Here is a 23227-nt window from a genome sequence, read left to right as displayed (position 1 = left end):
CTACATTACTCTCAAGTCATTCCAATAGCATTTGGTGTTGTGTGAGACATTTGAGGCATCACACTTGGCGTGCTAGGCTCACGAGGTTTTCAAGGAATCCAAACTACTACAAGGTATGTTTTCTAGCTTACTTATATGTTTAAAAGTTCCACATGTATGCTAAATAGGATTATGAACCTTGGAAAATCAATTTTGCATGTATCTTAGTCAAACATAGATCCAAGGTTTCTAGGGTTGCATGAACACCTTAGGAGTGTTAGAATGCTCAAAACCCTACAGTGGTATCATAAATTGGTTTTTTTTGTTTGATACTTGATGCAAAATAGCTAAAAAAGTCGAAATTTTTGATGTTTGCACAGGGGACTCGAAGAGTCCAAGTGTATCTTCAACAAACTCAGCGAGTCAGCTCTTGCACTCGACGAGTTGGCCTGTCAGAGTGCAGATTTTCAATTTTTGCTACTGGAAATCGACTAGAAACATTACCCTAAACTATTTTGGTGTTTTAAAACTTGTTTTAGATGGTGTAATGGTTGTTCTAATCCATTTACAATGGCTAATATCAAAATTCCATGCTTATATGTGTTCGTATGTTCTTGAAATTTTGATATGAATATTCATGTTCTTATGAGTTCTTGCAAGATCATAGGAATTATGTGCTATTGATTGGTAGTTAATTCATGATCATGATGTGTTTTAATGGAGTCCATAACTTGTCCTCATGTTATGGATAACCAAAAGTCACTTTGTAATAAATCCATTAAAAGAACACATAAGTTAAAAAAAATGAAGAGTCTTCACTTTTAATAAACAATAACTCCTAAGTTATGAATTGAAAAGTTTTGTAAAGTTACAAAACTTGCCCTCAAGTTTTGGAACATGTAAAGTCATCTAGTAAACTTTAGTTCCAACCCCTAGAATTTTAAAAGTTAAAATTCAACCCTTATACTATATAATATTATAAGTTAATTATATATATATATATATATATAAGATCAAGTCGTTTTACCGTTAGTAGGCCTCATTCACGAAGCCGGTCTATAAGGGGGTATAAGGTTGTTGCCTATAAAATGGCAGCTTAATGGGTGTCCACTCTCATCCACCGCTTCCTTGACTGGTGGAGGGTCATTAGCCGAATGGGTAGGACAATAACTTAAAAATTCTCATTAAAAGTATAATGATTATTATAAAGTAAATAAATGTTTTTATAAATTCACAATCTTAGTTACTTTAGGAAAATGTGAATAAGGCGCTAACCCATGAAATTACACTTCGCACTTTGATTGAGTCGTTAGTGGAGCGTGTGTGGTTAACTGGCACACTAACTTGGACTTAACAAGGTAGGCAAAGGGTGACTTAAGGTTTTTCATAGGTCGGTGGAGCGCGTGTGGCTAACCGGCACATCGATTGAGTGAAAAACATTAAGGGTACCAAGTAGTTTGCATGGTTACTTCACACCTTGTTTTGTGATCCTCGGCATCCCAGTCACAAAACCTGAAGGGAAAACTCGAGATTAAAACATTCCATTGAAAAGTTCAATGAATCTCAAAAGAATCTAGGAGTTTCTAAAAACCAATTAAAAACGTAATAATTTATATTTCATTTTTCATGGTGGAAATTGGTGAATCGTCATTCACCTACCTTTCAAATATGTTACAGCTTAGATTACGACATCCCTCTTCTAAGTTATAATATATTGTGAACGGATCCTAGCCTTAATATTACATTTGGGTGTTTTATTAAGGACTATCTTTATATCTAAACTTGTTTTCTTTGTTTTCAAATGTCTTCCAACAATGTTGCTTCTGGCTCAAACCCTATGGGCTCCTTCTCTCTCATGAACCTTTGTGGGAGAGTCATCTTTGATGGATTCAACTTTATGGATTGGATCAGGAACATCAGGATGGTCACTCAGTATGAGGACAAGGAATATGTCCTCGACAAGGAGCTTAAGGTACCCGAGCCGTCTGCTTCTCCTAAGGAGGTGGCAAATATGAGGCACATGAAAGAGATACTACCAAAGTGGAATGCATCATGTTGGCCATTATGACAGCCGAGCTCCAAAAGTGACCGCTACCATCAGAGTGCTCGTCAAGAGCGATATGAAATAATCTCTTCCATGATAACAACCCGGATGAAGGATGGGGAACCCATCATGGGCCATATGCAGAAAATGCAACGGTATGTGGACCGTCTGCTGAAGCTAAATGTGAACTTCTCTGAGGAGTTAGCAATAGATATCATTTTGCACTCCTTACCATCGTGTTATGATCAATTCCGCATGACATACCACATGAACAAGGAGGAAGTTACCCTCATCAAGCTTCAAGGACTCCTAAAGACCGTTGAAACAGGTCTTAAAGGTAAGTCGGTTGTTACCACTCCTACTCCTACTCCAAGCTTCGCCCCTGTCCTGGAAATCGGGAAAAGTAGAGGGAAAAAGAGGAAGAACCCTTCGAAGGGTACCAAGGGTAAGACCCTTAATGGATCCTCTTCAAGTGAAACCAAGAAAGGTTTCGTTACTCCTTCTTCTGACCCAAAAGAGGTTGAATTCTTCTATTGCCATGAAAAGACGCATTGGAAGCGGAACTGCCCAAAGTACCAGCAAGATATTAAGGATCGGAAAGTGAAACCCACCCATGCAGGTATTTACACAATATTGTATAATAACTCACCCTATTCTAACTCTTGGGTCCTTGATACAGGATGTGGAATTCACATATGTTCTGATTTGCAGGGACTAAGAAGAAGTGAGAATGTGGAGCATGGAAAGATAAACTTGAGCATGGGGAATAGGAAAGCTTCACCTGTCACCAAGATTGGAGTTTATTCTTTGTTTCTAAGTAGTGGGTTTACATTAGATTTGAATATATGTTGTTACTCGCTTGAAATGGAAAGAAATATTATTTCCTTTCTTGCTTTGTACAAACAAGGGTTTACCTTTTTTTATAATGAAGTTGGTGGAATAAATGCTTTTTTAATAATGTTCTTTATTTTAAAGCATTACCTAGTGATGGTGTGTATTAAGCTTTGTCTGTTGTAGATAACCTAGGAAGTAATATGTTGTGTATTGATTCTTCTAATAAAAATAACTTGGATAAAGCATCATTATGGCATTGCCGTCTTGGACATGTAAGCAAGAAACGCATAGGCCGACTCCAAAGGGATGGATACTTAGAGTCATTTGACCTAAAGTCAGATGACAATTGTGAATCATGCTTACTTGGAAAAATGACAAAGTCACCCTTTACTGGTTCTTGTGCAAGGGGTAAAGGTTTGTTGGATCTAGTGCACACAGATGTGTGTAGACCCTTCAAAACTGCCACAAGGGATGCTAATCGCTATTATGTGACTTTTACAGATGATTATAGTAGATATGGATATGTCTACTTAATAAGCATAAGTTAGAGACCTTTGAAAGATTCAAAGAGTTCAAGCAAGAAATGGAGAATCAGTTCGGTACGAACATCAGATGCTTCGATCCAATCGTGGTGGTGAGTATCTTAGTACAGAGTTCATCGACTATCTTAAGGAATGTGGGATTGTCTCACAATTGACACCTCCCAGGACACCATAGTTGAAAGGTGTGCTGAGAGGCGTAATTGAACCTTGTTGGATATGGTTTCTTCCATGATGAGTGAAGCTTTGCTACCAATCTCATTTTGGGGGTATGCCTTAGAGACTGCCACCCATATCCTTAATCTAGTCCCTACAAAGAAAGTTACCAAAACTCCTCATGAGATGTGGACTGGAAAAGTTCCTAATCTAGACCACATCAAGATTTGGGGTTGTGAGGCGTTCGTTAGACGTGACACTCACGATAAGATCGAACCTCGAAATGAGAGGTGTATTTTCATCGGCTACCCACAAAAATCCTTTGGTTACCTCTTTTACAGACCCAGTGAGAATGTAGTCTTTGTAGCAAGGATGGGTGTCTTGAGAGAGAGAGAGAGAGAGAGAGAGAGAGAGTTCATAAGCCAAGGAAACAATGGGAGGCAAACCGACCTCGAAGAAATTCAAGAGTCAAGTGGTGATGGTACTTCAAACCCTAGCAGTCAACCTGAGGAGGAAACTCCTGTTGATCCAATTGACGAGTCTGTACCTCTGAGGCGTTCCACAAGGGTTAGGAATGCACCTGAGCACTACTATGGTTTCCATATTACTGCGTAAGGTGAGACACTTATCAGTGATGGGAAACTGGTAAGTCTGGATGAATCTAACAGCTATGCGGAAGCCATGGCAGGCCCCAAGTCTGCTAAATGGAAAGAGGCAATGGACAGCGAGATACAGTCCATGTATGACAATCAAGTTTGGAACTTGGTTGACAATGTACCAGGTCGTAAGACAGTTGGGTGCAAATGGATCTTCAAGAAGAAGACTGACATGGATGGTAATGTACACACTTATAAGGCGTGAATGGTTGCAAAGGGCTTTTCTCAAACTCCGGGAGTTGATTATGATGAAACCTTTTTACCAGTAGCAAAGATTAAGTCCATTAGGGTCCTGTTAGCCATTGCTGCATTTCATGATTATGAAATATGACAAATGGATGTCAAAACCGCCTTCCTTAATGGAAGTTTGGTTGAAGATGTTTACATGTGTCAGCCAGAGGGTTTTGTCAGTACAGAATACCCTAATAGAGTGTGTAAGCTTGGGAAATCCATCTATGGATTGAAACAAGCACCTCGAAGATGGAATCTTTATTTCAATGAGAAAGTCAAAGAGTTTGGCTTTTCAAGGAGTGAAGATGAATCTTGTGTATATGTCAAGGCTAGTGGGAGTATAGTTAGATTTTTGGTACTGTATGTGGATTACATACCACTCATAAGAAATGACATCCCAAACTTGCAGCAAGTGAAGTCTTGGCATGGGATGTGTTTCGCTATGAAAGACCTAGGAGAAGCTGCCTATATTCTAGGGATCAGGACTCTGAGAGACCGGAGTAAAAGACTAATTGGACTTAGTCAGAGTACCTACTTGGATAAGGTGCTGGAGAGGTTCAGCATGCAAGATTCTAAGAAAGGAGAGTTACCCATCTAGAGTAACGCCAGAATGAGTAAGACTCAAAGCCCGAGTACCGAGGCTGAGATAGTAGAAATGAGTCAAGCACCTTATGCTTCCAATGTAGGCTCGATCATGTATGCTATGACTTGTACTCGTCCTAATGTCGTATTTGCTTTGAGCATGGTCAGCAAATATCAGGGGAATCCTGGCAAAGCTCACTAGACTGTGGTAAATAATATCCTCAAGTACCTGCGGAGGAGTAAGGACTGGGTCCTTACCCTCGGTGGGAGTGATGACTTGATAGTTGTAGGGTATAGTGATGCTAGCTTCCAGACTGATAGGGATAATTTCCGCTCTCAGTCAGGTTGGGTCTTTACCTTAAACGAAGGAGCAATTACTTCGAAAAGTTCCAAGCAGGAGACAGTGACTGATTCAAATTGCGAATCAGAGTATATAGCAGCAAGCAAGGCAGCGAAGGAGGCAATATGGCTGAAGAACTTCATTGGAGACCTTGGAGTTGTACCAGCTATAAAGGAGCCTATGGAAATTTTCTGTGATAGTGAAAGTGCAGTTGCCTTAGCGAAAGAACCAAGGGATTATGGGAGATCCAGACACATCGACAGAAAATACCATTTCATCAAACATCGAATAAAAGGACTCCTCGTGGCAAAGAGGGTATCATCGGATGAGAACCCAGCAAATCCCCTCACGAAGGGACTGGGTAAGGTTAAGCATCTCCAGCATGCGAGGCGCATAGGGCTGAAGGATGATATTAGTTTTAGTAGTTAGATAGCTCTGAAATTTGTAATGTGTAATTGACATTTGATGATGAATAAAAGTTGTGTTTATTTATGATTAAAGCGTTGCTATATTTTGTCAATCATTTACTATTATTTATTTTGCATGTTTTGACTTCCAGAATATTTATGTTATGTATTACATATTATTCAACTTCTCCACACTCGGTCATATGTTGGAAGTAGGTATGAATTAAGACTGTCTGGGTTGGCTTGTAGAGGTCTAAGATGTTGGACATAGCTACAACTCTCATGAGTGCTCATAAGTTCTGAGTATTGAATTCAACCCACGCTCACTAGTATCACTTCATGGAATTTATCTCGAGTGATCGTGATACGGTAATATCATATAAGTCTTCGAACCTAGAGATATGACTTGTTGCCTATAAGTTGGTTGTACATTTATTGTACGAAAATGCATTGGTAACTCGATGTTATAAAACGTACCTTTGTGTATAATTCAACAAGTAGTAGAACAAGCATATGAGTCGAAGTTTATCTGTTCCTTCTTGGATTAGAAGCGATATTTGGGCCCCTCGATGATTTTGTTTTCACCTATGTATCGGTCACGGTCAGAACTAAATTGATGTGTTCGATTAAGTTCTTTGTCAAACAAATCGGAAATCGAGAAACAAATTGTTGGATAATAAGTAAGAAAGACATTGTTCCATGTATTTGTCTGGCTGATATCTAGAACAGAGGATTATATGATCACTTATCTTAAATGGCATATCATCATCATCTCAGTTCCGAGAGACCTTGATAGAGCTATGATTGCTGATCGGTTTCTGAAGTCATACTTGTAGTTATAGTTATTAGACTTATCCAAGTGGGAGACTGTTGGATAAGGTGTCTAAGCTCATAACTATTTCTGGTAAGTACTTGACCCGGTTTGGCATGGTCCATTTGGGTTGCATGGCATCATGCATTTGGATAGAATAAAATGAGAGAAATAACACTTATGGTTTATTAATATATTATAGGTCCTAATATATTATAATATTATTTAATTAGTATTGATCAAGAATTAATTTAGAATTAATTAAGTGATCAAAAAGGTGACTAATTAAATACATGGGTTGATTGTGTAAATCATACATACTTGTATAGTGGGCTAAATGCTCCATGGATTATCAAGTTGGGCTAAGACCCATAGGATGCTCCATGGAGGAGTAAACCCATGGATCATGGAAATGAGGATTCATGTCACATTAGGGTTGACATGGTGTAACCCTAATTGTAACACACCATATAAGCAACATAAAGCTCACCAAAATCGAACACTAGAGACACTAGAAAGAATAGAGAGGGTAAGCCGATTTTAGAAGTGTTCTGCATTTCTCTCAAGTCATTCCAATAGCATTTGGTGTTGTGTGAGACATTTGAGGCATCACACTTGGGGTGCTAGGCTCACAAGGTTTTCAAGGAATCCAAACTACTACAAGGTATGTTTTCTAGCTTACTTTTATGTTTAAAAGTTCCCCATGTATGCTAGATAGGATTATGAACCTTGGAAAATCAATTTTGCATGTATCTTAGTCAAACATAGATCTAAGGTTTCTAGGGTTGCATGAACACCTTATGAGTGTTAGAATGCTCAAAACCCGACAGTCTAAACCATTAGACAAGTAAATATGAAAAACACTATTACCTAAGCTATCAACATAAATCACATTTTCATACACACCATCACAAGGTAAAGCTTCAAACATAAGAATTGGCATTTATATAAACCAAAATCGATCCATTCATATCATTAAACTGTTGGATTAGTGTCTAAGTCCATAACTATTTTGGTATGTACTTGACCCGATTATGAGCATGGTCCTTTTGGGTTGCCTTCACCATAGCAATATGTAGGATGAATTAAGGAGAGAAAGGTTTAATTATGATTTATTAATATATTATGAGAATAATATATTAAAGGAGAAATCAAATCGTTTAATTAATATTAGTCAAGAATTAATTGATAATTAATTATGTGGCTAAAAGAGATTAATTAAATATAGGGGACTAGACTGCAATTATTGGATAATTGAGTTATTGGGCTAAGGAATGCTAAAGGAACAAGGGATGAACGAAATTATGATGGGAGCCCATCATATTTTCATCCATGGCCTTATCCAGAAGGTTCCATGGGTTGCTTAGATTTTAAGTTGTCCATTAGGTTTTAACTGAAACCCTAACAGCCCAAACAAGTATATAAAGGACCCTTTAGGCCCCAAAAACGTGGGTAACTGAATCCTTAGGGTTTCTAGACGTTTTTGGGTGCCTCCTCTCTTCTCCTTCTTCATCTAGTTGCTTAGTGGTGTTTGTGACTCCATTAGAGGTGTAGTGTAACAACGTAAATTTTCAAAACAATTTTTCATTTTCAAAACATTCATTTACTTACAAAATAACACCAAACATATTGTATCAAATGTATTTTTCACAAAAACATCTCCCCAGAATCCAAAACATAAACTCCTCAAGTGTGTACGGATCATGTCGGCGCCTTCCCGCGCTCATCACTGGTACCTGAAACACATCACACAACAACTGTAAGCATAAATGCTTAGTGAGTTCCCCAAAATACCGCATACAACACATACGCCACTCAAGGCTATAATACGACCCTCCGGTCGATGTGTCTCAGCGGGACCCTCCAGTCCCGTAGCTCGTTGGACCCTCTAGTCCGGTCATAGCTCGTTGGGCCCTCCGACCTGGTCTGTATCGTTGGACCCTTCGGTCCGGTCTATAACAACATACAACATACACATAACACATAGCAAATAATCTCATACATAACACATAAGACCCTCTGGTCTACACAATATACCACTCTAGGTAATGTTTAGTGAGAAGACTCACCTCGATGTCTCGGTAAATATCTGACTCAGAATAAATGTGATCTAGCCTCCGCCTAATCACACAAAGTAATACACTCATAAATACAACTGTACTCAACCCTAAAACTCAACAAGGTCAACGGTCAACTTCGACCGGACTCGACGAGTGCACTAGGGTGACTCAGCGAGTCTACACGTGTCCACTGACTCTCTTAGATCCTCTCTTGACACGCCGAGTACCTCCCTGACTTGACGAGTTCCACCTGGCATGAATCGCGGGGCCACCACGACTCAACTCGCCGAGTCTCAAGAACAACTCGGCGAGTTCCGGCTTGAACTCAGTCCCCCTGACTCACCCTGACTCACTGAGTCGTTCCCTCAACTCGACAAGTCCACTCACTGAGTGATTACGGGAAAACTTCATACTACTCGCCGAGTCTATTCTTCAGACTCAGCGAGTTCATGCCATGCATAAACTCAAAACCACTTCTGAGGTCAGATCTGTTCCATTCAATCATAGATCTGGCCTCCCCAAGCATGATAATCACGTAAAGTCCAAACCTTGATGCTCAAACAACATCTATTTGCTCTGATATGATGTTTTAGCCCCATATCTCATAACCCATGGTCAAAACTCCCATGAATCCTCAAAAAGCTTGAGGAATAAAGCTTCTCTGGACCTCTATGGATCCCATTCCAAGCCTCATCACAAATAGGGACGAAATGGACATCAAATCTAACCAACAAAGAGGTAAAGAAACCCTAAACCTCCATGTTCATCATAACAACAGAAAGGGAGCCAAAATATTACCTCCAAAGTGATGCTCTGAGCTCCAAATTTGAAGAATGTCCACCTCCCTTGCTTCCTCTTATCTAGAACCTCCTTTGCCTTGCCAAAAAATGCTTCAAAGGTTAGCAATGGCCTCCTCTCTCTCCCAAAATGCTCAAGATCTCTTTAGGGTTACTCTCTGGGGTTGGTGGCCGCAAATGACGGCCATAATCCCCTTTAAATAGGTCTCAACCCCTGGAAATTAGGGTTTCATTAAACAGCGTGGACTCGCCGAGTCCACCCTTGGACTCGCCGAGTCCAGACGTGAACCCGCGTGCAAAAACCGCGATCCTACTCGGCGAGTTTAGACTCCAACTCGCTGAGTCTCCTCACAACACCTAAAAATAAAAGAATAAAAATTATACCTAGGAATCCGGATGTTACATGCAGCACTTGAGGCACTAAGCTTTCTGAAGCCAATCAAAGCAAGGAATTGATTGTTATTACTATATAACAATCAAAGGTAATTACTAAACCCTTATTTCAGTTCTTATATGATAGATCTAGGGTTTATAGTTTTGGATATTCAATTGCATGTTCATTAGACAAACTAGATCCAAAAGCTATTAGGGTTTGCATGTACACCATAGGATTGATGTATTGCTCAAAACCCATCATAAACGAATATTGAAAACCTTGTCTAAAAAGTGCATGAAAAGAAATAATGTTTCACGTCATTTCTGATGAATAGAAATAGTTAACTAAATCTAATCTAACATCACTACTAAGATTAATATTATAAGTTCCAATCTTGGTAACAGGAGAAGATCGCCTATTGCCCATGGTCAGATTTATCCTTCCATGCTCCACCTCTTCACTTTCTCTTAGTCCCTGCAAATTAGAACTAATATGAAAACCACATCCGATATCAAGGACCCAAGAACGATTAGGTTATGAGTTGTAAGTTTTAATAATGTAAATACCTCCCAACGATGGCTTCACCTTGCCATCCATGATGTCCTACAAGTACTTGGGGAAGCTTCGTTTCTAGTGGCCCTTATCATTACAATAGAAGCAAATGGCCTTTTGGGGATCACGAATAAAAGGAATGTCAGAACTGGGCTTCGCTTTTAGTTTATTGCTTGACGATCCAACATGGGCCTTGCCCTTCAAATTCTACTTAGGTGCACCTTTCCTTTGGTTTTCCCAATGGAAAGGACAGGGGCTTTAGTAGAGGTAGGAGTTTGATTCTTCTTCATTCCTGACTCTGTCGTTCGCAACAGGTTGTGGAGTTGGGTCAATGTGGTTTCTGTGTTGTTCAAATGATAAGCCAAAATGAACTGATCATAATAAGGTGTCAAAGAATTAAGGACCATCTATGGCCAACTCATTCTTGAAATTCACATTAATCCTTTCAAGGTGTTCCATGTATCTTTAAATTCTTGCACGTGGTTGCAAACAGACTCTTCTTCTACAATTTGCAAGACATTAATGCTTAGTTCATGGATCACAAGCAAATTGATTATACATCACAAGTACAACGATAATAATACATCAGTTATATTCTACTTTAAGGTTTGAATACATGGATTTTACATATTATAATAATAAGTAAGTACATGAATTGCCTTAATAAATAGGACGAAATAACAAAATCTAGAGAAAGCTAGTTTGCCTGAAATCCATGATAATTCCTTCTGTTAAAAGCTGGTTCAATGGTCTCCTGAGAATACATGTAGTTTGAGGGTCAACACAAAGGTTCGTGATAGTTACAGTTTTCTGCTAACTGTAGTAATGATACTTTTAAAAAGACCAAAAAAAGTATTTTATTTGTATGTAATTCCATACTTAAAAGGTATAATAAAGAGAGAAATCATAATTAAATCCGTACTTCAAATGTTTGATAAAGAGGGAAATCATAAGTAAATCCATACTTAAAATGTTTGGTAAAGAGATCAATCATAAGTGAATCCATACTTAAAATGTTTGATAAAGATAGAAACCATAAGTAAATCCATACCTAAAATGTTTGATAAAGAGAGAAACCGAATTTGTGGTTTCTAGATAAAGAGATTTGGTTAATGCTTATAGTGATTCCTATAATTGATTTATGTGACGAGATATAACCCCTTACGACGCTTCATTGGACATCGTGGATAAAGACTAAAGATAATTATCACGCGCTTCGGTTGATTCGTCAAGGTTGTAGCTAGCAACCACAGGTGGGGGTGTCAACCAATATAGATCTATACATACGTATCTCGCTTTGAGGAGTAACGGTTATAGATGAGTGGATATACTTAGGTAATGAATAACATCTCACTTTAAAGGCCATTAACTATGGTATATGGATATACAGATAAAGTTACATGTTAGTGTTGTAGTTAGTAAACACAGGTTTCAAGTTATACGGATAAAGTTATACCATAAAGTTTGACTATAAAAGCCCATTATGTTTGATATATTCTTAAAAGTGTATATTACTCGCTTAAATAGGTGGTAAGTTTTCTAACTTTTATATATATATATATATATATATATATATATATATATATATATATATATATATATATATATATATATATATATATAAAAGCTTTGGAGTACTACAAAAGTGGTGAACATTTATGACATGCCTTTTTCACAGAAAATCATAACACTTTGTAATAGGAAGATATATCAAGTTTACTAGTGGTAATATATTCAAAACAACTATAATATATCAATATATCATGTATTTGACTAGTTTATGTATAAATAAGGTGTTACTTATCAAAATAACCTTTATAAACTAGTTTTAAATCGGTAATTGTTTGTTATGAACAATATATATATATATATATATATATATATATATATATATATATATATATATATATATATATATCACATGTATTGTCCCCCAAAACATAAAAGCATTAAAAAGAGGGGTCGTAAACACTCACCCTAGTTGTGTGATCCCGATCTAGGTTTGTTTTGGTGAAATTTAATGTGAGAAACCGCAATCAACACCTTTTTGGGTTAAAACTAACCATCAAGACCATTTGGTAATATTTCCAAACTAAAGGGGCTGTTTTGGTTTAACAAATAAACAACTGATGGTTTTGGTTGTTTAAAATACTACAGGGACTGATCTGGTAATATTTTAGTAATTTGGGGACCCAATTTGCAATATTTTGAACCAATGGGGCTGATTTAGTATTTCTTATACATGTGAGGGGTTGTTTTTGTCGATTGACATGAATAAGGGGGTTGGTCTTCGACCCTTGACTGATCGAGAAACAGAACGAACAAAAACAGAAATGGGGGTGGGGGTTTGATGGTGTTTAATCAGCCACAAGGAAGGGAGAGCCGGCAGCCACCCATTTCCGGCAACCCTTTGTTGGTGTACTCCTCTTCGCCGGAAGTAGCAAACCTGAAGCAACAAGACATCAACAACAGTCTACTATGGTGGTAACTAGAAGTTGGGTTTGTCGATCAAAGGTGGCAAAAAAAAAGGAGGAGAGCAACAGATGGCGGTAGTTACGCATGACGGTGGAACGTCCACAGTCGAGTCCTCTGGCGAGGCTCTTGCTTCGATCGGTTTTCACGTATACAGTCGCCGTTGTTGGCGGTAGTGTCGCCGAGGGGGTAGTGGCGAGTTATAGATGGCGAGAGGGAGGATGTGGAGGTCGCAAACAGTGGTGGGAGGTGGTGTTGTGTGACCGGGACAGGCGGAGGTAGGTTAAGATGGTGGTGGCAGACAGCGTTCCCGACCTCTTGTCGTACTTCGTTCTGATGTTCATCGACGAGGATGGAGGCGAACGAAGGTGGTGGCAGAGATTTAGAGGTTTACGATGGAGTTTGGTGGCCGAACGGAGGCTAGAAGGTGGTGTGGTGGCTGCCACTAGATCGTCGGAGGTGGCGGCCCTTCGTGTTTATCGGAGTCAGGACTCAGGAACGAAAGAAGGAACATGTGTATGAGTCAGATGAGTCAGAAGAGAGAGAATATTGAGAGAAGAGATAGCACATAGGTATAGGAGGTAGAGAGAGATTGTGTGCGGGAGGTAGAGAGAGAATATAGAGGACACAGTATGGGGTAGCCAATAAAAAAAGTGCCTTTTCCTTGTGGTGGTCAACGTACACATGGATGTCTTCCAACCTGGAGTCCCCATTGTCTTATTCCACACATAAGTAATCTCGGTTTGCATGGGAATCCATCCGGACCTCATAAAAATATATCAAATATATTTGGTGAATGTTTTTGTCATGATGATTCCAAAAACGCAAACCGATTTCAAATCCAATTTATGGATCTCTGTAAAACAGCGTTTGAAGTTTCACGTCAACTGAGTTCCGATTCTTCAGTTTTCGCGAATCCAATTTTGGTCCGGCTAAAAATGTCAGAATAGAAGAATCAAATACTAGACCGAAGCCTATGTTCAAAAACGTACAAGATGTGTAGCTACCTCAAACTGAACAGTGTAATGTCCGGTACCGGGTAAATTAGATATATACATGCTTAAAAGCTTAAAACATACATAACTTTCTCATACGTTCTCTGTTTTAAACGTTCTTTATATCTACGGAATTCAGAAAATGTGTTCTATCCATATTGGTCATCCATGGCCTCCATTTAGGTGAAATGCGAAAATTTGATTTTTAGGACATTAGATCTCATTGATTTTTGAACTATTTCTTGTTTGATGATGATGGTCAATTTTTCGAGCATTTTGAGGTATCCTGAAGACACTTATGAGTAACATGATCTCATTTGTAGTTAAAATCATCGAGATATTATTTCGTAAGTCCTATTACAGTGTAGTTCGCGGTTAATGGACTATCTATAGTTTTAGACCTAAATTCTGAGATATGACATTACAGTACATTGTTTTACTTGAGAAAGATGAGATTCAACGGTTATGAATAAAAATAATATGTTTTTTAATTATCTGTGTAGTGCTTCTTTCTTTAGAACAAAATTAAATTTTCTTAATTTGATAGTTTTTTAAGGGATAATGCCATAAAAAGCCTTAAGTTTGATAGAAAATGTTGGTTTTACCCTTCGACAGATTTTTGGTTCGTTTATGCCTTTTTTTTTGTTGGTTTTGCCCATTTTACATGTAATAGTAGGTTTCCAGGTTACCATAAATTATTTTTTGCGAAAAAACCCTTAAGTTTCCAAATATTTTGCAAAAAACCTTTAAAATTATAAACATATAAAATATAAATATATAGTCAATATTTGATAAAACTAAATAGTTTTTAAAAATTTAAATGTCAAAAGTTTATATCAAACTAATATTTGTTTTACTGGACTTATATTATGAAACCAAAACTAAAACATATTTTTAGCTTTACATACTATAAATTTTATATTTGTTCGATATAAAATTTTTATATTTAAATTTTAAAAAAGTTATTTAGGTTTATCAAAATTTGAATATATTCCTTAATTAATACTTAAAATTTTCAAAGTAAAATTAAAAAACACCTGTCAGCTAATAATTAACTACGCGAAAAAAAGTTAACATATGAATAATATGATAATTAAATTCAATTATTTTTTTTAAAGGAAAATAAAAATATTTATATGTTTAAAAGGTTTGTATTGTAGAAATAATAATGTATCGTATTTTTTGTTGTATATATTCATCACTGGTAAAACAATTTTGGAGGTGATCATAATCACTATATGGTGACATTATTTCCATGCAATTTTTTTAAGGAGAACCAAAATATTTTATATGTTTAAAAGTTTTGTATTTTAGAAATAATAATATTATCATTTTTTTTTCTAAAATTAATATAGTTGTATAATTTATTATTTCTAAAAAATAAACATAAACATTTTAAACATATAAAATATAAATGTATTTGTCTAATTTATTATATAAATATATTTATTTTTATGAAAAATATGATACATTTTTGAAATATAAACCTTTTAACACATATAAAATATTTTTATTTTCCTTTTAAAACAATTAATTGAATTTAATTAATGTCATATTATTCATATCTTAAACTATTTTAGCATAGTTAATTATTAACTTACATGCCTTTTTTAATTTGGCTTTGAAAAGTTTAAGTATTAATTAAAGAATATGTTCAAATTTTGATAAAACTATATAACTTTTTAAAATTTAAATATAAAAAATTTATATCGAACCAATATAAAATTTACCGTACGTAAAGCTAAAAATATGTTTCAGTTTTCGTTTCATAATATAAATACAGTAAAACTTATATTAGTTTGATATAAACTTTTGAAAATTAAATTTTTAAAAACATTTTGTTTTATCAAATTTTGAATATATATTTTTCTACCGTTCAAATTTTTTTTTGAATATATATTTATATTTTATATTTTTTATAATCTTAAGGGTTATTTTGCAAAATATTTGTAAACTTAAGGGTTTTTTAGCAAAAAGTAATTTATGGTAACCTGGAAACCTGCTATTACAGATAAAAACGGGAAACCTGACAAAAAAATGACAAGTTTGCGGGATAAACGAACCAAAAATCTGTCGAAGGCTAAAACTGACATTTTCTGTCAAACTTAAGGTTTTTTATGACATTATCATTTTTTTTAATAATATCATGTGTCAGTTACACGTTTACACATTAGGTATTGAGTCAAATTACATAAAAGGATAAAAGCAAATAGGAGTAGGATTAAAGATACATACCTAGACTTAAGGAAGAAGAATATGCATAATAGACTTCTTCAAATCTATTTTGTTGAATTTCTGATTAATACTTTGAAACAATGAATATTTATTTGTTATGATTCTTGAATTTCTGATGAGTACTTGTTGAGTTGTTGAGTTATTGATGAATACGTTGTTGAATATCTTGCTTTGGTATTTTGATTCTTGAAAAACTATGATGAGCTTGCCGAATCTGCATTGTTGAATGTTTTGATTCTTGAAAGTTGATTAGGGAATAGCTTTGATGTAGAGAAAAAAATGCACTAAAAGAATGCTTTGAAAGAAACAAAAAAAGGTTTCAGTAAAAGAAGATTTGGAAGTAATGAAAATTTGTTGCAACAAAAAAGTTACTTGGCAAGTTGAATTTGGTTGTCTTGTTTGAAAGGGATTTTCCCGAAACATTATCTCATTTTGCATGTTTTTAGCGCTACTGTAAAAAATTTTTTCTTTGTATCGATCCCTAAAATATATGTATTAATTCACTGTAGGGATTTTCCCTAAACAATCTAGATGTGTTTTACATTAATGTGTCATGGATTTACTGTATTTTCACGCCAAGTTTTCTATAAAATCTAAAATAAAAAATCAACTGAGGTTTCGGTCATTGCCATATTGCATAGCATTATTTAGTTTTTTTTTTAAACGACAAATCTAACCTACCCCTAAACTTTCTTTGTATCGATCCTTAAAATATTAATTCACTGTATGGATTTTCCCTAAACAATCTAGATGTGTTTTACATTGATGTGTCATGGATTTACTGTATTTTCACGCCAAGTTTTCTATAAAATCTAAAATAAAAAATCAACTGAGGTTTCGGTCATTGCCATATTGCATAACATTATTTAGTTTTTTTTAAACGGCAAATCTAACTTACCCTTAAACTACACCTTAAATCCACTTGTGTGGCTGTGTCCATGACGAGACTTGAACCCTCAACCTCAAAGAGGAAGGGCAACACCAGATACCATTAGGCTACAAGCCCTTTGGTGCATAGCATTATTTAGTTGTATGTTGCTTTTGTAGTATGGTTATCTCAAAACCAAAAATGGAATGATTATCATCACCATCAACTCTATAGGATGCGCTGTCGAAAGCATTTACATCCTTCTCTTTCTCATCTATGTAGCTAAAGAGGCCCTTGTATATACCTAAATTAAACCAATTCTATTTGCCCCATAGAATTTGTTTAGTTTAGGTATATACCATAGCCTCTTTAGCTAAGTAGATGAGAAAGAGAATGATGCAAATAGTTTGAATAGTGCATCCTATGGAGTTGAAGGTGATCATCATTCCATTTTTGGTTTTGAGATAATCATACTACAAAGCAACATACAACTGAATAATGTTATCGAGTATGGCAATGACTGAAACCTTTCTATTTCTTTCTTATTGCAGATTCGCTAGAAAATTGGCCTGAAAAGAAAATACAGTAAATCCATCAAATAATAATGTAAAACACATCTAGTTTGTTTCGGGAAAAACCCTAAAGTCAATTAATTCACATATTTTAGGGATCAATACAAAGAAAAAAATTACATTGGCCTTAAGAACACGCATAATGAGATAATGTTACCTGTTAAAATAAAACATAAACGAATGGTGAGATTTAATTATAAAGTTATGAACAGCCAAAAGAATTTGTGGGAACCTACAAGAAATGATCGATGAGCACATACTAAGAATGCCAAAACTAGAAAGTAGGAGATGAGTTGGGAAAGCCATTATTGGTGGTGATGAAGCTCTTTTTGATATCAAATGATTGATGGAGAAAGAGCCTATGGAGAATCAAAATAAAACCAATATTTATAGTTCTTCCAAAAGACAAATATTGGAATTTGGTGTACTTTTCTATGCGCAGCATTATGCTTCTAAAACTCTTTTTGGGTTAAAGGCTACACATGTAGTCATGTACGCATGTATTTCTAGACTTCTTCCCAAAATATAAAACTTCATTTGTCTATAACTAATGCAATAATTAACTTAACAGAAAGTTACATAAAGCACCAACAGAATAAAAACAAATTGGTGAATTTAATTTACTGTTAAAAGCTCTATTTGATTTACTCGTTAAGTAACGTGTTTTAAAAAAAAAAATTTAGTAAACCACCACAAATTTCTAAATAAAAGAAAAAGATAAATAAGTGATAAGCAATTCAAAAAGACTTAGGATTTTAGTTTATGTCAATTCAAAAATATCGAAGTAAAAAATTCAAGATAAAAAGACAAATGTAACTAAGTTCAAATCAAAAGGCTTTTAAAATCCGCCCTCTCACGACACAGGAAGGAAATTAGGCTAAGAAGTTAGGCCAGAGCTAGTCGAATACGTGGAGGAATGTCATATGAATGTTTGTTGTATTTTGTTTATTTTCGTTTGACAAAATTGCAAAAATGGTCCTACGGTATGCATTTTTTTGGGGTTTTGATTCAAACCACGAGTTTTTTGGGTTGGTGGTCCTTTTGACTATGTTTGCTTGTAGTTTTGGTCCCTCGGAAAACTGAAAAGACTAAAATACCCTTTCTGATATATTTTTTATATTTTTTTCTATTTAATTTAAAGGAAAAAGAAAATAAATAACTAATTTGGGCTCACATATCTCTCTCTCTCTCTCTCTCTCTCTCTCTCTCTCTCTCTCTCTCTCTCTCTCTCTCTCTCTCTCTCTCTCTCTCTCTCTCGCGTTGAAAGTCAATGAATAAAAAAAAGAAACTGAAAAATTTCTTTTCCCTCCTGATCAAACTTCCTAAACTCATTCACCATCTTCACCTCCATCTTTAGACCCACCAAAAATTTCTTTTCCCACCCGCATTCTCATCATTAACACCACCATTACATCATCACCCTACACCACCATTACCCCGCCATAGACCTACCACCGGTGACCTTTGACCACCGTGAACCACCCTCAATCACCCACACTTCACGTTCTTTTTTTTCTTCTTCTGTTCCTTTCCTTCTTACACTGTCAAGCACAACCATCACCAAGAAGGGGTGGTGATGTTGTTGTAGTTGTGCAACCGCGAACCACCAGGAGCCGCCAACAACCTCCACCATTTGTTTTTCCCTTGGGCTGCCAACGCAAACCACAACCACCCACTACAATCGTTGCTGTCGGAAACACCTTCCCCGGCCTCCCTCTCATCCCCAACTCATAGTTTCCGTAGATCAGGAGCAAGAACGAAATGACAGGAGGTCGCCAGAGCTCCATTACCCGCCTGCAACGCTAGCCCATTCTACCGTCACCACCCGCTCTCACCTTGGTCACTGCCACTGTGAAGACTCCAACCATCGCCAACCACTGATACGATCGACAAAACAAAATCATAAAAGAATGGTGGTGCAAGGGAATTTACGGTGAGATGAGAGGCAGTAGGAGGTGGTCGGGCTTAGCAACAACAAGGCGACAATGGTTGGTGTTGTGATGATGGAAGGAGGCCGACAACCTCCTGTTGCCGGTTTTTGTTGCTTTCTGATGAAGACGAAGACAGAGGGGGGTGGAGGGACCTCATAAGTAGCAGCATAACAACAATAGAGGGTGGTGGAGGGGTTGTGTTTTGGTGGTGGCGGTGGATGGCGACGAGGTGGCAGAGGGGTTTCGAGTGTGGTTTTTCCTTCGGTTCTTCTTCCTGTTTTCGAGATGGAATCAAAGAGGGAGGGATAGGCTGGTGGTGGTGTGTTGTGTGTGTTACTGAGAGAGAGAGAGAGAGAGAGAGAGAAGGGCCTGCTTTTATATTTATTATTAACTAGGTGTGAGACCCGTGTACTACACGGGTTTATTAAAAATAAAAATTTAATATCAATATTTAAACATTAAATTTAATATCAATATTTAATATCAATATCAATTTTAGAGCTCTCATTAATTATGACATTTATTACATTATAAATATATCAATTCTTTTTCAAGGAAATATTTACATCTCTCAATATTGTAACCGAAATAAGTTGTGATATGTAAACAAATCAGAAAATTACATGTGGAATTAAATAAATTCTAAAAATCTATTAAAATGCCATGTGTCCAAGTTAATGAGGACATGACATGTGGCAGAAAATGAGTTTTATTTATTAGTATAGATAACAATTTTAAAAAGTAAAAGAAAAATGAAAACTAAATTCATTAAGGGTATAATAGTCATTTTAGTTTGGACAGGGACCAAACTTGCAAGCAAACTAGCTCAAAAGGACCACAAACCCCAAAAACTCGTGGTTTGAACCAAAACCCCAAAAAAAATGCATACCACAAGGACCATTTTTGCAATTTTGTCTTTTCGTTTTTTAAAGGGTTGGTATAATATATATTAGGTGTGAGACTCATATATTATACGGGTTAATTTAAAAAAAAAGATTAAACATTAAAATATAAGCAGTAAAATATTTTTTAATGTAAACTTTCAAATAAGAATTGAAGAAACGTATTCATTGCAATTTAATTTCACACACACACACACACACACACACACACACACATATATATATATATATATATATATATATATATATATATATATATATATATATATATATTAAGGGTTAAGTTCAAATGAGAATACTATTTAATGTGAGAATGTGAGAACACGACTTTATGTTACTATTTTACTATGAATTTTGTATATACAACGATATGACATTATTCATCAACAAATATACGAACAATCACACATTAATATTCACATTAAAATTTTGTATGTACAACTTTATGACATTATTCATCCCCGAATATATGAGCAATCACATATTTAACATTCACATTAGAGTTTACTAAATTACTACATATATATATATATATATATATATATATATATATATATATATTATAGGAGAATAGCAATATAAAATTGAATATATTCATATTATAATTACTACAATACTATACATATTAAATTCATAGTAGAATAGTAATATAAAATAGTGTTCTCACATTAAATAGTGTTCTCCTTTGAACTTTACCCTTATATGTAATACTTACATATATAAATATATGACTTTAAAAAATTGAAACAAACCAGAAATTAACAAGTAGATAATATTTATTTCAAAAATACCATAAAATGATAAGTTTCAAAACTCATGAGTGATTGACAAGTGGTGAAAAAACCTTCATTTATTAGAGTGTGTGTGTGTGTATATATATATATATATATATATATAGGAAGATCATTTGAGAACTCAAAATTTCCCAAGAACCCGAGAACTAAAAGTAAAATGTTGGATCAGTTTTTTGGACAGATCAGATTATCAATGGCGTATTTTTTAAATATGATTAAATTTAATAGTATATTAGGTTTTTAGCAATATACTACAGGGGCAAATTTGGTATAAAGAAATTAAAAAGATCAAAGTAATTGTTAATTGAAATATCGATTACTCTCTCTCTCTCTCAATGTATCGTGTTCTTCACCAACATCCTCCTTCTTCATCGACTGCCTCCCTCTTCCCTCCAACAACCACCCTACCTCTATCAACAACCACCGTTTTCATTGAAGATCCCCGATGATTGATAGATTGAACAACGTGGTGGTTGCGTCATTCTTCCCCCTCGAAGTTCTATGCCCTAATTAATAAATCAACCAAAGGTCCGATCGCTCCGGACCTCCCGATTCTCCTTCGCCTCTGAGCTTTCGATCTTGAGGATGTGATTCAAAAGTTTAATCACGTCGACGTTGGCTATAGTGTCTTTGTTGATGTCGTTGATTGATAAGTTCAGAAGTGCGGTGACAAAAATTTCTTGGACTTTTTGGTCCGATGAATATAAGAGGCTGATTAACAAGGTTGTAGCACCACAGTCTGCTATCACGGTTTGACATAAACAATAGGTAATGTATTTTCGTGGTCTATGTATACTTTTCACTTGGTTGACTTCTGCTTGTATAGTGTGTGGCATTTGGATGTTAGATCTCTAATGTTGAACATCAAATAAGCGTTCCATTAAAACACTATTTTTTTCGTGTATAACATATTCTATTGATTTAATTGTGCTTGTAATCTTATATTGTTATCTGTATATAGCTAATGTTTGAAGCTATAAAGCAAAATAAATGCCTCATTTTAGTTGTATTGTATATGGATTATAGGTGAAGTCTAAGAAAGCCAAATTTATAGAGTTATGGAAGTTTCTGATCTCAGTTGTGAACAAAATTAAATGAGAAATTGCATGATGCTGTCAAGATAATACTTTCTCTACAGGTCTATTTCATGCCTAAAATAAAAATAGACACAAATACTTTGATTCCTTAATATACATTCTAATTTAATTTCTAAACAGTTCAACTTGATTGTGATCATAATATAACAAAGCAAAAATGGTGGGGTAGCATCATGGGAACCAGCAGGATCATCAGAATGGTTGGAGGTATTTTAGTAAATTTTAAAAAAAAAGTTGCTAAGTTAAAAAGATTTGATATTTAAATTTTATACTCCTTCATCATAGATTTTCAATCCTACTGAGTTCTTTGCTAACATTGTCATTAAACAAGAGTAAGATTCCTAAATAACTTACCATTTCAATATTTTCTTTTAATTTACTATGTCTCTCTACAAGAAGTGTTGTATGAACAAAGACGTAAATGACCATTTTACCCTTCAAGAGACTTACGAAATGTCTTGACTAGATATGTTGAGTGCACATCATCAGCAATACAAGCACTAGTTTTGTTTAAAAAGTTATACCCTCAACATAGAAGAAAAGAAATAAAAGGTTTACTCACATGTGCAAGTGGATACTTAGTGAAAATATGCAAGATGGATCATGGTTTGTTTTTTTCCTTCATTAAAATCAACTTTTTTTTATAGTTTTTAACAGATGAGAGAATTTGACAGAGTGCGGGTCCCGAAAAAAAGATATAGTTTTTTCCGTAATTAAATTAGAATGTACTATATATGGATTATAGTGTTTGAAGTATGTGGTTCACATGTAAATCATATATAAATCACACTTGATTCACATGTAATTCACATATGAATCACATTCACATGTAAATCACAAGTGAATCACATACGAATTACATGTGATTCACATGTCAATCACATATGATTCACATGTAAATCAAAAGTGAATCACATATGAATTACATGTGATTCACATGTAAATCACTTGTAATTCACATGTAAATCACATATAAATTAGATTTGATTCACATATG

General features: G+C 35.3%; 1 long non-coding RNA gene across 4 annotated transcripts; it reads right to left on the bottom strand.

Moving 5' to 3' along the window:
* Positions 1–9917: 9917 nt before the first annotated feature.
* On the bottom strand, positions 9918–18377 carry LOC145102639 (uncharacterized). 4 transcript variants are annotated; one of them, XR_013706201.1, is made up of 5 exons: positions 17743–18377; positions 16439–17663; positions 16067–16361; positions 10379–11118; positions 9918–10286 (listed from the first exon to the last, which is right to left on the bottom strand). It is a non-coding gene; the product is annotated as an uncharacterized LOC145102639 (long non-coding RNA). The 4 variants fall into 4 exon arrangements; XR_013706202.1 differs by having other exon boundaries at positions 16067–17503; positions 17627–17663; XR_013706200.1 differs by having other exon boundaries at positions 16067–17663.
* Positions 18378–23227: the final 4850 nt, after the last annotated feature.

This window comes from Lactuca serriola, chromosome 4 (assembly GCF_051521515.1).
Source record: "Lactuca serriola cultivar US96UC23 chromosome 4, Lser_US96UC23_V15, whole genome shotgun sequence".
Lineage (NCBI taxonomy): Eukaryota > Viridiplantae > Streptophyta > Magnoliopsida > Asterales > Asteraceae > Lactuca > Lactuca serriola.
Note: the sequence above shows the minus strand (reverse complement) of the source record. Positions and strands in the feature narration are given on the sequence as shown.